Source organism: Lissotriton vulgaris, chromosome 11, assembly GCF_964263255.1.
Source record: "Lissotriton vulgaris chromosome 11, aLisVul1.2, whole genome shotgun sequence".
Classification (NCBI taxonomy): Eukaryota; Metazoa; Chordata; class Amphibia; order Caudata; family Salamandridae; genus Lissotriton; species Lissotriton vulgaris.
Window position 1 is genome coordinate 593299704 of NC_141699.1, and position 12320 is coordinate 593312023.

A 12320-nucleotide genomic window follows, 5' to 3' on the forward strand; every position below is an offset into this window, starting at 1 on the left:
CCAACATGCTTTAAGATGGGGGATCTAGAGCTGAATCCCTACAAAGTCAGTTGGGGGAACAGGAAAGGAGGAGGAGGAGACTTGTTGGCGAGCAGATACCTGCAGACGACCTCTACCCTTCCCTCTGTATGTTCTATACAGTGGGTTTGCCTGTTGTTGTTGCTGCTGTCGGGCCCGAACTGGAGCAGCCTTTCCAAAGCCCCAAAAGCTTCGGTATACAAAACCCTAGGCTAAGATTGCAAACCTAGAGATCTAGCTGTAGCTCTACTATCTTTAAAACGCTGTAGTGCTGAGTCCCCCTTTGTCCTGAAAAGTCTAGAGCCATCAAAAAGAAGATCCAAAAGTGAGGCCTGAACATCTGGAGAGAAACCTGATCTTCTCAGCCAGGCATGCCTCCTAGTTTCCACAGAGGAACCCATCACCCTAGAAACGGAGTCCGCTGTGTCAAGCTCAGACTGAATAACCTGACAGGCCGCAGCTTGAGTGTCCAACAGCACCTCTGCAAAGTGGCCCTGGACATCCACTGGAAGTTTAGGAATCACTTCCTTAGTCGAGTCCATCAACGCATGGGTTTAGCGTCCCAGCAGTCACGCAGCATTACTCGACTTTAAAACTATACCGGCTGATGAAAATCCTTTTTTTGCCGACTGGTCCAGTTTTTTAAGTACCTATCCCCCGGAGTGGACAGAAAGGATCCTGAAGATTGCTTCGATGAACATGAAGCCTGAACCACCAAGCTCTCGGGTGAAGGGTGCGTTGATAAACAGGCTGGATCCCCACGTGCAACTTTGTAACGCCTAGCTACTGTTCTGGACACAGCTGAGACAGACATGAATATGTGACGTTACAACGCAGTTGTTAGACCGCAGTACGTTACATCGCAGTTATTACAACGCTAGTCGTTACAACAACTTGCGCTGGAGGGCGCTGGACTTAGGAATAGTATGATTTACTATTCCAACTCTAGCCTACGTAACAGTAGGGAAGGTACGGAAATAGTAGATCATACTATTCCTTAGTATGTATGTATGTATGTATTGCATACTTATATAGCGCAACTGTCACGCAGAGGGTATCCTGGCGCTTTGACTCTACCTAGCCGATACACAACACCAAGTTACACTGCCCTGGGGAAGAGATACGTCTTCAATCCTTTTTTAAAAGGTGAGAAAGCCCCCAGACTCCTCAGAGACAGTGGGAGAGAATTCCAAAGTTTGGCAGCCATATAACCAAAGGAACGGCCACCCATCCGAAGCCTCTGAATTCTGGGGACTACCACTAGACTAGCTGAAGATAAACGTAGCGGTCTAACTGTGGAGTACCAGGACAAGAGCCTTCGCAACGGGACCGGCCCCTGATCATGAAGGGCCCTAAAGACCAAACAGGATGCTTTAAAACAGATGCGCTGCTGGACAGGCATCCAATGAAGATCTTTTAGCGCCAAGGAGGAGGAGGCTGAACGCAGCCGAGAAAGGGCAAGCTTGGCTGCCATATTTTGTACACGCTGCAACTTACTGATCAGAATGCTAGGTGCGCCCAGAAGCAATGCGTTGCAGTAATCAAGCCTGCTAAGAATAATACCACGCACTACCTCTGGTCTGGCCTGTGCCGGGAGCATAGGAAGAATCTTGCGTAGATTGCGAAGCAACATCATACAGGTGGCTATTGTTTTGTTGACAAAAACATCTAGTTGTAAATTGGAGCCAAACATGACCCCCAGGTTGCGAGCAGAGTCCGCCGACGCCACCGTGCCCAAAGAAGATGTAGGCCAGAAGTCTGTTGGCAAGGGGCGAGGGGTACGGTCTATTGAACAGTGCAGCACCTCGGTCTTAGACCCATTGAACTGCAGGGAGTTGTTTTGTAACCAGTCCGCAGTAGCTGTCATACACTGATGGAAGGTCTCTTTCGACACAGCATCTTTGCCTTCAAAGGAAAAGATAAACTGCGTATTGTCGGCATAATTAATAACCGAGATACCGAAAGATTTAATCAGACTGATCAGAGGACGGAGGTACAAGTTAAATAAGATGGGACTGATTGCCGACCCCTGAGGCACACCTTGCCCTACTCTACTGATACCCGATCTAAAAGGCGGCAAAGCCACCACCTGGTGTCTGTTGTGAAGGTAGGTGACTAGCCACTCCCATGCCAGCCCAGCTACCCCAACCTCTTCCAGTCTGCTAATAAGAGTGGCTTGGCTGACCGTATCGAATGCGGCCGACATGTCGAGCAGCACTAAAAAGGCTGCCCGACCATTGTCGACCCGCGAACGAAGATCATCCAGAACGACCACTAGCGCAGATTCCGTACCATGGGCTGGTCGGAAGCCGAACTGAGCCACATCCAGACAGGAGTTGGTTTCCAAAAAAGTGGACAAAGATTGAGTGACAAGCTTCTCCATGATCCTAACAGGAAAGGGGAGCAGCGAGATTGGCCGATAGTGTGCCGGGCAGGTGGGGTCCAGTGTGGGCTTCTTCAGAAGAGGGGAGACCACCGCTACTTTCTAACAATCAGGCACCGTGGCGGTACAAAAGGACTGGTGACAGATGGAATATAGAGGACGAAAAAGTTGTTCTTGGAATAACTTCCAAAATTTATGGAGCAGTGGGTCCAACGGAGACCCTGAGGACACCCCATTGGCCAGTTTACAAAAGTCCTTGAAAGAAGGAAGAGAGAAGCTGTCTAATCGAGGCTGACCTGCCACTCCTTTAGAGTCATCCGGGGTGGCTGCCGAAGCTAAGCCCACCAGGGGCTGAAGGCAAGGGGTGCCTGAGCTAGAGAGCCTGCTCAAAATGGTGGTGATTTTATCCTCAAATGCAGCTGCCAAGGAATCACACAAGGATTGAGAGGCAGGGATGTTATTCCTGGCATACGCCGGGCGAGAAAGGTCATTAACGATTTTGAACAGAGTCTGCGACTTGTTTGATGCCTGCATCAACATATCCTAAAGGTATTTGGCTTTGGCGCACTTGATCTGTGCTTTGTAATCCAACGGTGACTGCTTGTAGAGGGCTCTATCTGGTTCTAAATAGTGCTTCCTCCAGGCTCTTTCTGCTTGTTTACACCGCAGTTTCTGCTGGAAAAGGACTTTGGAATACCATGGCATGGCAGGCTTATTGCTGTCCTTAGCTTTCCGTAAAGGAACCACTGTATCCAATGAGTTAGTAATTTGCTGGCACTGGCTTGAGAGGCTCTCTTCCACATTTCCCCCCCAAGGAAAAATCACCAGGTAACAGAGTTGGTAGGCAAGGAATTTTCAAAAGCCTAGACCATTGTCTGTTGAATTTGGTAGAACTCGGACTGCTGTCTTTCAAAGGATTAGGTACTGTGATTCCACTGTAAGACGCCGCCGGTCCTAAGGATGTCGGCTGATGGGCTGTGTACATGATCAAACGAGCCCATTTGGGCACACGCAACTGCAGCCGGCCAATCATGGTTGTAGGCGAATCGCATGTAACGTATTTTCATATGTGATAAGTGCAAATAAACATCTTACACCAAAAAAAAAAAAAAAAGATATAGAGAGAAGCGGACAAGAGCATGATCCGTCCAGCATTGAATAGTTATATCCCTGATCACGACCTGAGTGGCATCAGCAAAGACTAAATCTAAGGCATGACCCTTCAGATGGGTCTGGGAGAGTACCAGTTGCTGCAGCTGTATGTTGCTGCATGGCTGACACAAATCTCTATAGGCTATATCTGACGGCCCATTTGGCCACAGATTAAAATCCCCCAGGACTATTAACCTGGCATGCGTATTAAAGAGATCATAAATAAGATCAATCAGCTCAGGTAAAGTTGATAATGCATTACCAGGTGGTCTATAGCATAACAGCTCGGAGTACAAAGCTCCTTTTTTCCCTGTGAGAGAGAAGCCCATAAGTTCGAAACCTTGGACCTCCTTAATCTCAAACTGAGAAATGGACAAGGTATCTCTGAAGATAAACCCAATGCCCCCACCACTGCTTCCCGAACGAGGATTGTGCTTGATTTTATAGTCCGAGGGGCAGGCTAGCCCCAGTTCTACTTCGCTATCCGTTCATATCCATGTCTCTGTAAGAAAAAGCACATCCAACTCATGAGATTCGATTAGAAGTGCAATTTCGACATGGTGCTTGCAGAGGGACCGGACATTGAGCAGACCACAAGATAGCACCCCAGTGCCACTGGTGTCAATATCCGGCCAGACGCCTACCTTATAATGCCTATCAAGTTGCACCAGCTCTGCCCTGGAGTACACTAGGCTGGGAGGGTCCCCAGAAGCAGCGTAGCTGGCAATGGTCACGACCTGTGCGTGAACGGGCGCAAACGGGCTTACCTCTGGCGCGCCCGCTGTGTGCATGAGCTGCGCACTTGGCTGGTATGCATCTTAAATGCCGTTAAGAGCGGGAGTCCTGCGAGGCACACCTCTGGCCCCTCACCCAAGATGGCGCCTGGCAATCGGCACCTCTTGGCTACCCACACCCAAGATGGCGGCCAAAACGCCGCAATGCGGTCCCTAGATCGGCCTGAGTCCAGCAAAGTGCGGGTGAAAAAACGATTATAGTGCAAGTAAGTTCTAATTCTTGCCCCCAAAGATGTCCAGAATAGTTAATAGCGCCTACGTCCTAGAGTCGAGCAGCGCGATAAGCAACGCGATACTACAAGTATTAGTGTATAGCGCAATTCAGCGTAAGTCGTTGTAACGACTTGCGTTGTAATGACTCCGATGTAAACATACCTTTGTGTAACGGCCGCGTTGTAAAGGTCATTCGCCGGAGACATAGGCTTTTGTCATACTTCCAGAATGGGTTTTGTCAAAGCCTCACTAAATGGAAGCAAAGGTTCATCACCAATGAGGGAAAGTGTAGAACCTCCATAAGAATGTTCGACTTGACCTCTGTAGTGGGAAACTGCAAATCCAGGAGGTCAGCAGCCTTCCTGATGACAGAGTGATAGAAAGAATCCTCCTGAGAAAGAAGAACCTTAGGACAAGAGAGTTCCCCCTCTGGCAAAGTATCTAGACCACTAGCTTCCTGAAGGTCTGCAAATCCATGCACAGGATCCACTATCTCCCCTTTCTCCGCTTCTTCCTGTTGCTTCTGGAATTCTTCCTCTTCCAGAAGCCTCTGTGCCTCCCTTGTTGATCTTATCTACAGTATTGGTGTCGGCTGTGCCAGACGTAGCGCTGGTGACTTTGGAGCCAGTGTTGATGGAGGCCCTTCAAGGACGGTGGGAGGTGCCGTACAGAGTCAAGATGACGTCGGACTGGAGCCCGACGGCGCCGGAGAATAATCCATCCTTCCCTCCTGGGACAGAATCGGCATTGAGAACCTCGGCGTTGAGAGAGGTCCATTCCGGGTCATCGGCATGAAAGGCATAAAAGGTGCCAGGGCATAATGATGAGGAAAGCCCATGTTGAAGGAGCGCGGTCCCACAAGGCCACCAGGTGCCCCAGAAGGGTTAGCCGCCCTGGTAAATTGCATTTAGAAAATGTGAAGGATCCGTACTTGGAGCTGGAAAAGGTGGGTACGGATCCGGAACCGCCTGCTCTGGAACAGCTCGAGGTTGTAAGGCTGGCTCTTGCTGTGGCGCCAGAGACCCCTGAGCTGGGGCCCGAGTGGTAGGAGGCAAAGGAGTCACTTCCCTGGGCACCGGAGATTCCCTCGGGCCAGAGAATGAGCCGGAGTCACTTGCAGTAAAGGGGAAGGCGAGATCTCATCCTTCCTGTGACACCGCAGAACTGGGAACCCTGACTTCTGTGACTTATCTTTGCCTGGAGCCATGACGCCGCTTCTTCTTATGTTTCCTTAACGACTTTGAGGTGTGTGGAGTGGGTGACCTGTATCTGCTGGATTTATACTTGAGACAGAACACAACTAAAGATCTGTTAGGGCTCTTCTGTATGGTACATATACTCAATCACTCAATCAGAAAATTTGTAAAGTGCACTACTCACCCGTGAAGGTCTCAAGGCGCTGGGGGAGGGAAGATGAGGGGTGCTGCTACTGCTTGAATAGACAGGTCTTGAGTAGCCTCCTGAAGGTTAGTAGGTCCTGGGTCTGCAGTAGGAGGATGGGGAGGGTGTTCCAGGTCTTTACGGCGAGGTGGGAGAACGATCTGCTGCCGGTGGTTGCTCTTCGTTTGCGGGAAAATCGTGGCGAGGTCGGCGGAGCAGAGCTGGCCGCTCAGGGTGTAGAAGGTGAGTCGTCCGTTGAGGTATACTGGTCCGGTGTTGTGGAGCGCCTTGTGTGCGTGGGTGAGGAGCTTGAAGGTGATCCTCTTGTTGACGGGAAGCCAGTGCAGGTCACTCAGGTGGGGTGTAATGTGGCGAGAGATGTCGAGGATCAGGCGTGCAGAGGTGTTCTGTATGCGTTGTAGTCGTTTCAGGAGTTTGGCAGAGGATCCTGCTTAGAGGGCGTTTCCGTAGTCCAGCCTGCTACTGACGAGGGCCTGGGGGACTTTTCTTCTAGTTTCAGTGGGAATCCACCTGTAGATCTTGCGGAGCATGCAGAGGGTTTTGAAGCAGGAGTATGAGACGGCGTTGACTTGCTTGGTCATGGAGAGTGTTGAGTCCAGGCTGAACCCCAGGTAGCGTGCATGGTCGGTGGGTGTCGGTGCTGCTCCCAAAGAGGTCGGTCACCAGGAATCTTCCCAGGCTGAAGGGGTGGAGCTGAGGATGAGAACCTCCTTCTTGTCAGAGTTCAGCTTCAGACAGCAGTTCTTCATCCACTCGGCAACGGCTTTCATTCCTTCGTGGAGGTTGGTTTTGACGGTGAGGGGGTCTTTGGTGAGGGAGAGGATCAGTTGGGTGCCATCGGCGTAGGAGATGATGTTGAGGTCATGTAGTCAGGTGACGTGAGCGAGTGGTGCCATGTAGACGTTGAACAATGTCTGTCTGAGGGATGATCCTTGGGGTACGCCACAGGTGATCTTGGTGGCTTCAGATCGGAAAGGGGGAGGCGGATGCTCTGGGTTCTGCCGAAGAGGAAGGAGGTGGTCCATTCCAGAGTCTTGTCTCGGATCCCTGTGTTGTGGAGGCGGGTGCATAGGGTGCAGTGGCATACGGTATCAAAGGCAGCTGAAAGGTCCAGGAGGATGAGGGCCGTGGTCTTGCTGTTGTCCAGCAGGGCCCTGATGTCATCGGTGACAGCGATGAGGGCAGTTTCGGTACTATGGTTGCTGCGGAACCCAGACTGGGACAGGTCTAGGATGCTGTTCTCCTCGAGGTAGCGGTCAGTTGTCTGTTGACGGTCTTCTCGATGACCTTCGCTGGGAAAGGGAGCAAGGAGATGGGACGGAGGTTCTTATGGTCCTTCAGGTTAACCTTGGGTTTTTTGTGTAAGGCGTTGATCTCGGCGTGCTTCCAGATCTCCGGGAAGGTCGCAGTCTCGAAGGAGATGTTGATGGCCTTGTGGAGATGGGGTGCAATGGTGGTGCTGGCTTTGTTGAAGATGTGGTGTGGGTATAGGACTGACGGAGAGCCGAGTGGATAGTGTTCATGATTTGGATGGTGTTGTTGATGTTTATGTTGGTCCAGGTGAGCAGGGGATTGATGTGGGTGGTGGCCATGGGGCCTGAGGTCTCAGTGGCTGTCAGGGCGGTCAGGTTGGTAAAGCTGTTGTGGATGTCTGCGATCTTGTGATGGAAGAAGGTGGCAAGGGAGTCGCACAGGTCTTGCGATGGTAGGATGTTGTTGGTGTTGGAACTGGGGTTGGAGAGTTCCTTCACGCTGTTGAAGAGCTCTTTGCTGTTGTGTGCGTTGTTGTCTAGGTGTTCCTTGAAGAAAGCCCTTTTGGCGGATTTGATGAGGTGATGGTGTCTGCGGATGGCGTTCTTTTGGGCTGCGTAGCTGTCTGGTGTCTGTCTGCTGTACTTGGGCTACGTAGCTGTCCGGTGTCTGTTCCCGGTACTAAGATTTCCACCTGAATCATAAGAACATGGGTACCTTCATATCCTTCTTGATACCTCTCCTGATTTGAGGCTGATATCAGCATTCCTTGTTTGTCTTTTTGGATCTTTTATGAGACATCTTCTTAAATTCTTGACTTTGATGAGAAAACAAATTATTCAGATCCTAATCTTGGATGTGCCTTCAAATAAATAAGTCTGTCCTTGTAAACAAGTCCATGGTCATAATATAGATAAACAAGTATTTGAAATCTGATGTGAGCTCTCATTAGTACTTAAAAAAGTATAGAATGGATGGCGGTTGAGACTGACTTTAGAGCACAGACAGCGCCCTGATGAAGGTTGCATTATTTTCTTCAACCGTCCTTTAACTTCCGAAACGTGTGTCGGTGCAAATCTGTCTTTACATATTTTGCTTCATTAATGAGAGAAACAATGCAAGAAGTCCCAAAGCTGCATAACTAGCATACCAATAATATGGAATAATCATTATGACATTGTGTTAAATTCACGTCTAATGTTTTGACATGTATACCTCATGTAGAATGTGATTGGGAGTGATTGTTTTTCTGACCATTTTATGCTGTGATGTTTTATGTTTTGTTTATATATAATCTGCACTCATGTGGAGCTCACAAAACCCATGTATATAGCTTTGATAAAATCCTTTTTATTGTACAAAGTATTTATACTGATTAATAATAAACTATAAATTAAACTGGTCTGATCTACAGCTCCTAAATATTGTTAACCCTTTGGCAATTTACTTATTTAATTGGAGAACTTTGTGTTCTGTTTTTGCTGTTAAACCATTTTCCCGGGTTTTCTTCACCATATATATATTTTTTTTCACTAACCTTCTTTTGTTTTGTGAATAGACGACTTGGACCTTGCTTTGTCCTCTTCCGACTCCTCTTCTGCTCCTTCACCCTGGCCATGAACAGCTTCACTTCCCTGTCCTTGAGGTTCATACGACGACACGAAGAGCACCCCTCGACATCGTGGCCAGATGACAAGCACCAAAGGTAATCATCGTGGGGGTCCGTGATGGACATATGCCCCCCATTCCCTAGAAAGTTTAAAACCAGACCTTTTCTGATCAGCCATTGCACTGCTACAATAACAGATGACTGTAACAATGTTAAACCACAAAGAAATGGAGAGTCCTATAAAAACTATTACATGTCGTCCGCGCGGAAAAAAGGGAACTGACATCAGCACACCAACAAGGCCATATTATGGCTCCGATGACGTCACGCAGAGACTCGAGTGGAGCCATACAAATGTGATTCCTCGTCGACGTGGCTTGTAAGGTTGTTTTATGCAAGTGGAAATGTGCTAAGGAAGTAAATTTCAAGATCTGGCAGGAATGGCTGTCTTTCCTAAGAGGTGCTACTAATCAGGCATTACAGTCTTCTACGTGGTGTCCATCCAATAAAGAAGTTATGGAAATCATTAGACAAATCTTCCCTTCATTTTGAGCCGCCTTGAAGCAATACGACCTTGTTATAGTACCTTTGATATGAGTGTGAACCTTCGTCCATATGTTAGAGCTATACCCACTGCATCCACACGTCGAGTGTTTGACAAATTAATCTATCACTATGTGACAAGCAAGAGTGATTTTTCTCTTTATTTTTTTTATTATTTGTAGTTTCTGTACTGGTCTGACAATATCTGTATCAACTCACTTATGATGGAAGAGTTACTGTAATGTCTTTTACTTTTGTTTTCTTACTTCAATAAAAACGATTTGAAATAAAAAAAAAGAAAAATACAACTATAATGAATACATCAGTGCTACAGTTATTTTCAAACTTGCACAAGAGTTTATGATCCAATAAGGTTCCCAAATCGCTATTAGACAAAATCAGCAAAGCTCTGTTATTCAGAAACCAAGAGCCTCTGAATTGCATTTTTCCAAATATCATAATTGTAAGAAATTGGGTCATTAGTTTCAAAGGATGTAAGTCTTTCACAAGTAATAGGTTTGTATGAGAAAGTGGGTTGTTTCTTGATTGGGGTGCTAAACCTGCTCAAGGAACAGCCACCCTGTCAGGGTGAACCACAAAAGTCACCAAATGAACCTGTGCTTACTCCTCTGATAGCTTGGCACAAAAGCAGTCAGACATAACTGAGAGAAAATGTATAAAGCATTTATGCAGCACACAAACAGTATTAAAGTGAAAACACAACACAAAAATCCTGAAACACATTAGAACAATAGAGTAAATGTTTAAAAAATAATTTGACACCAAAACAATAAAAATCCAATTAGTATAGTGTTATGATTTTTTTAAGTTTAAGGTAAAAAATAGCACCCAAAAAAAAAAAAAAACATCAAAGCACCAACCCCGGACCTATAGTTACGCGAGACTGGGTCAAAGTAGAAAAATATGGCCGACCACGATGGAACATGAGTCGGATACAAGAAGTTGATTGAGCCCCGTCAGCACTTACCTTCGGACTAGAAATTTAGTAGAAAGATTGCAGGCAGTGTCCGAGGCCCGATATTTTGACCGCCAATCCATCCTACAAGAAAAGGGTACTAAACAAAATGATCAGCTGGTTTTTGTCACTAGGCATTCTTTACTGAACGATAAGATACGACAAATTATCTACTCCAACTGGCATCTTCTTAATGTCAATAAATCTAATGAAGAGTTGATATCTAAACCAGTTTTTGCTTACAAAAGAAATAAAAACATTAAAGATCTAGTCGTAAGATCAAGATTGCCAGTGAAAACCACCTTCACACAAAGAAGCATGACCAGTGATAACCCTGTCATAGGCAACTACAAATGCGGCTGCTGTAAGACCTGCCCCCAAGCAATTGAAGGCAAGGACCTTACATTCAACAACATAAAAATCCCTTGTAAAACAATGACAAACTGCAAAACCCAAAATGTAGTATACCTTTTAGTATGTCCATGTCAAAAAGGATATGTGGGTGAAACCTCTAGAGCCATTAACAAAAGAGTAACAGAACATAAATCTGCAGTTCGCACGAAGAAAATCAATGCTCCCTTTGTGGCGCATTTCCTGGAATATGAGCACTCACCTGAAGATATAAGGTGGTTTATCCTCGAAAATGTGCAACCTAGGTCAGGACTATGCCCTGACAATATTCGAAAAAAGAGAGAGGTATATTGGATCTTTTCTCTTAATACAGCAACCACGGGGCTTAATTTCGAAATTCCATGGGAGCAGGCAATCATCTGAATAGTAACACCCCTCCCCTTCCCTGTTTACTTACTGATAAGCTCATGTAAGACAATAATGATGGTCAGTTTAAGCATACAATCATTGCTTATGCCTTGCTTAGTCTCTGATCGAATATTTTGTAATCACCTAAGTACTCATAAACAACACCAAATTTATAGCACAAATTTGGTTTAATATTGATAGTATTACACATATGTATCTATCTAATATGTGTCTTTTACACTATGGTGTGACACCATCTTTGTAATATTATCCTAGAACTAATATCGTGAGCCATTAGGTTAATCTAGCCAGTATACATGACACCATTATGTGTGGAAATACCACGCGCCCGATGCGCCGCCTCGTCTGTGTAGTTTTAGATTCTGAACTACTAGCGCATGCGTGTTGCCCTATAATATCTCCCCGTAGTATAGCAACGCATTGATATCACTACTCGCCAGTTACCACGTCACCATTCCATCAGACACTATGGTTCGTATAGTAAGGTGCGACATCATTTACGTAGTTCGTCCTTAGAACTCAAACTCTGTGCCCACTGGCTCATTTAATTATTATACACGATACCATTATCACCATGCACCCGATGCGCTGCCTCGTCCATGTAGTTCTACATATTGAACTACCAGCGCATGCGTGTTGCCCCACGAATACTCCCCGTACCATAGCAACGCGTCTGCTATCTCTACCCGGCTTTCACCACGCCCCCATCCCATTCGACACACCGGCTCGTAATTGAGAGTTAAGGGTGAGAGACAGAGTTATATATAGCGTTAAACAACTAGGCTTTAGTTCCTTTGGTTCGATCGACGACGCAGGACATCCGGAACCCCATAAGATTACGATGCACCATTCTGCCTCGGTATGTAGCGGTTTTTAGCTTAGGAAGCGTATCACTAAAAGCGCAATTTAAACTAGATTTCAACGACACTGACACTTTTTTATATTCTGGTGTTGTTGTACCAACCCGGGTTCCTTTTAGTTCAATATGATTTGCGATTGCTCCGAGGCCCCACGCTACTAAAGAAGGATACATGGCATCATAAGAACCCCTATTATACTCGGATGCTCGACATCTAGAAGGTATGCAGCGCTATTTAACCTTATAACTTTTATAATAGCACTTTATAGAAAGCCGCTTGTCAACATATAATTGCATAGGCTTTCCTTTAAATAAACCGCTTTTAATAACCATTCCCCTCT

At 46.5% G+C, this 12320-nt stretch overlaps 1 long non-coding RNA gene across 1 annotated transcript in view; it reads left to right on the top strand.

Moving 5' to 3' along the window:
- The window catches only part of LOC147683194 (uncharacterized), a 40560-nt gene extending 30727 nt beyond the window's left edge, over positions 1 to 9833 (top strand). The window contains exon 3 of the long non-coding RNA XR_015301027.1: positions 8771 to 9833. This is a non-coding gene — a long non-coding RNA (uncharacterized LOC147683194). The remainder of the gene's footprint in view (positions 1 to 8770) is intronic.
- The last annotated feature ends 2487 nt before the right edge of the window (positions 9834 to 12320 follow it).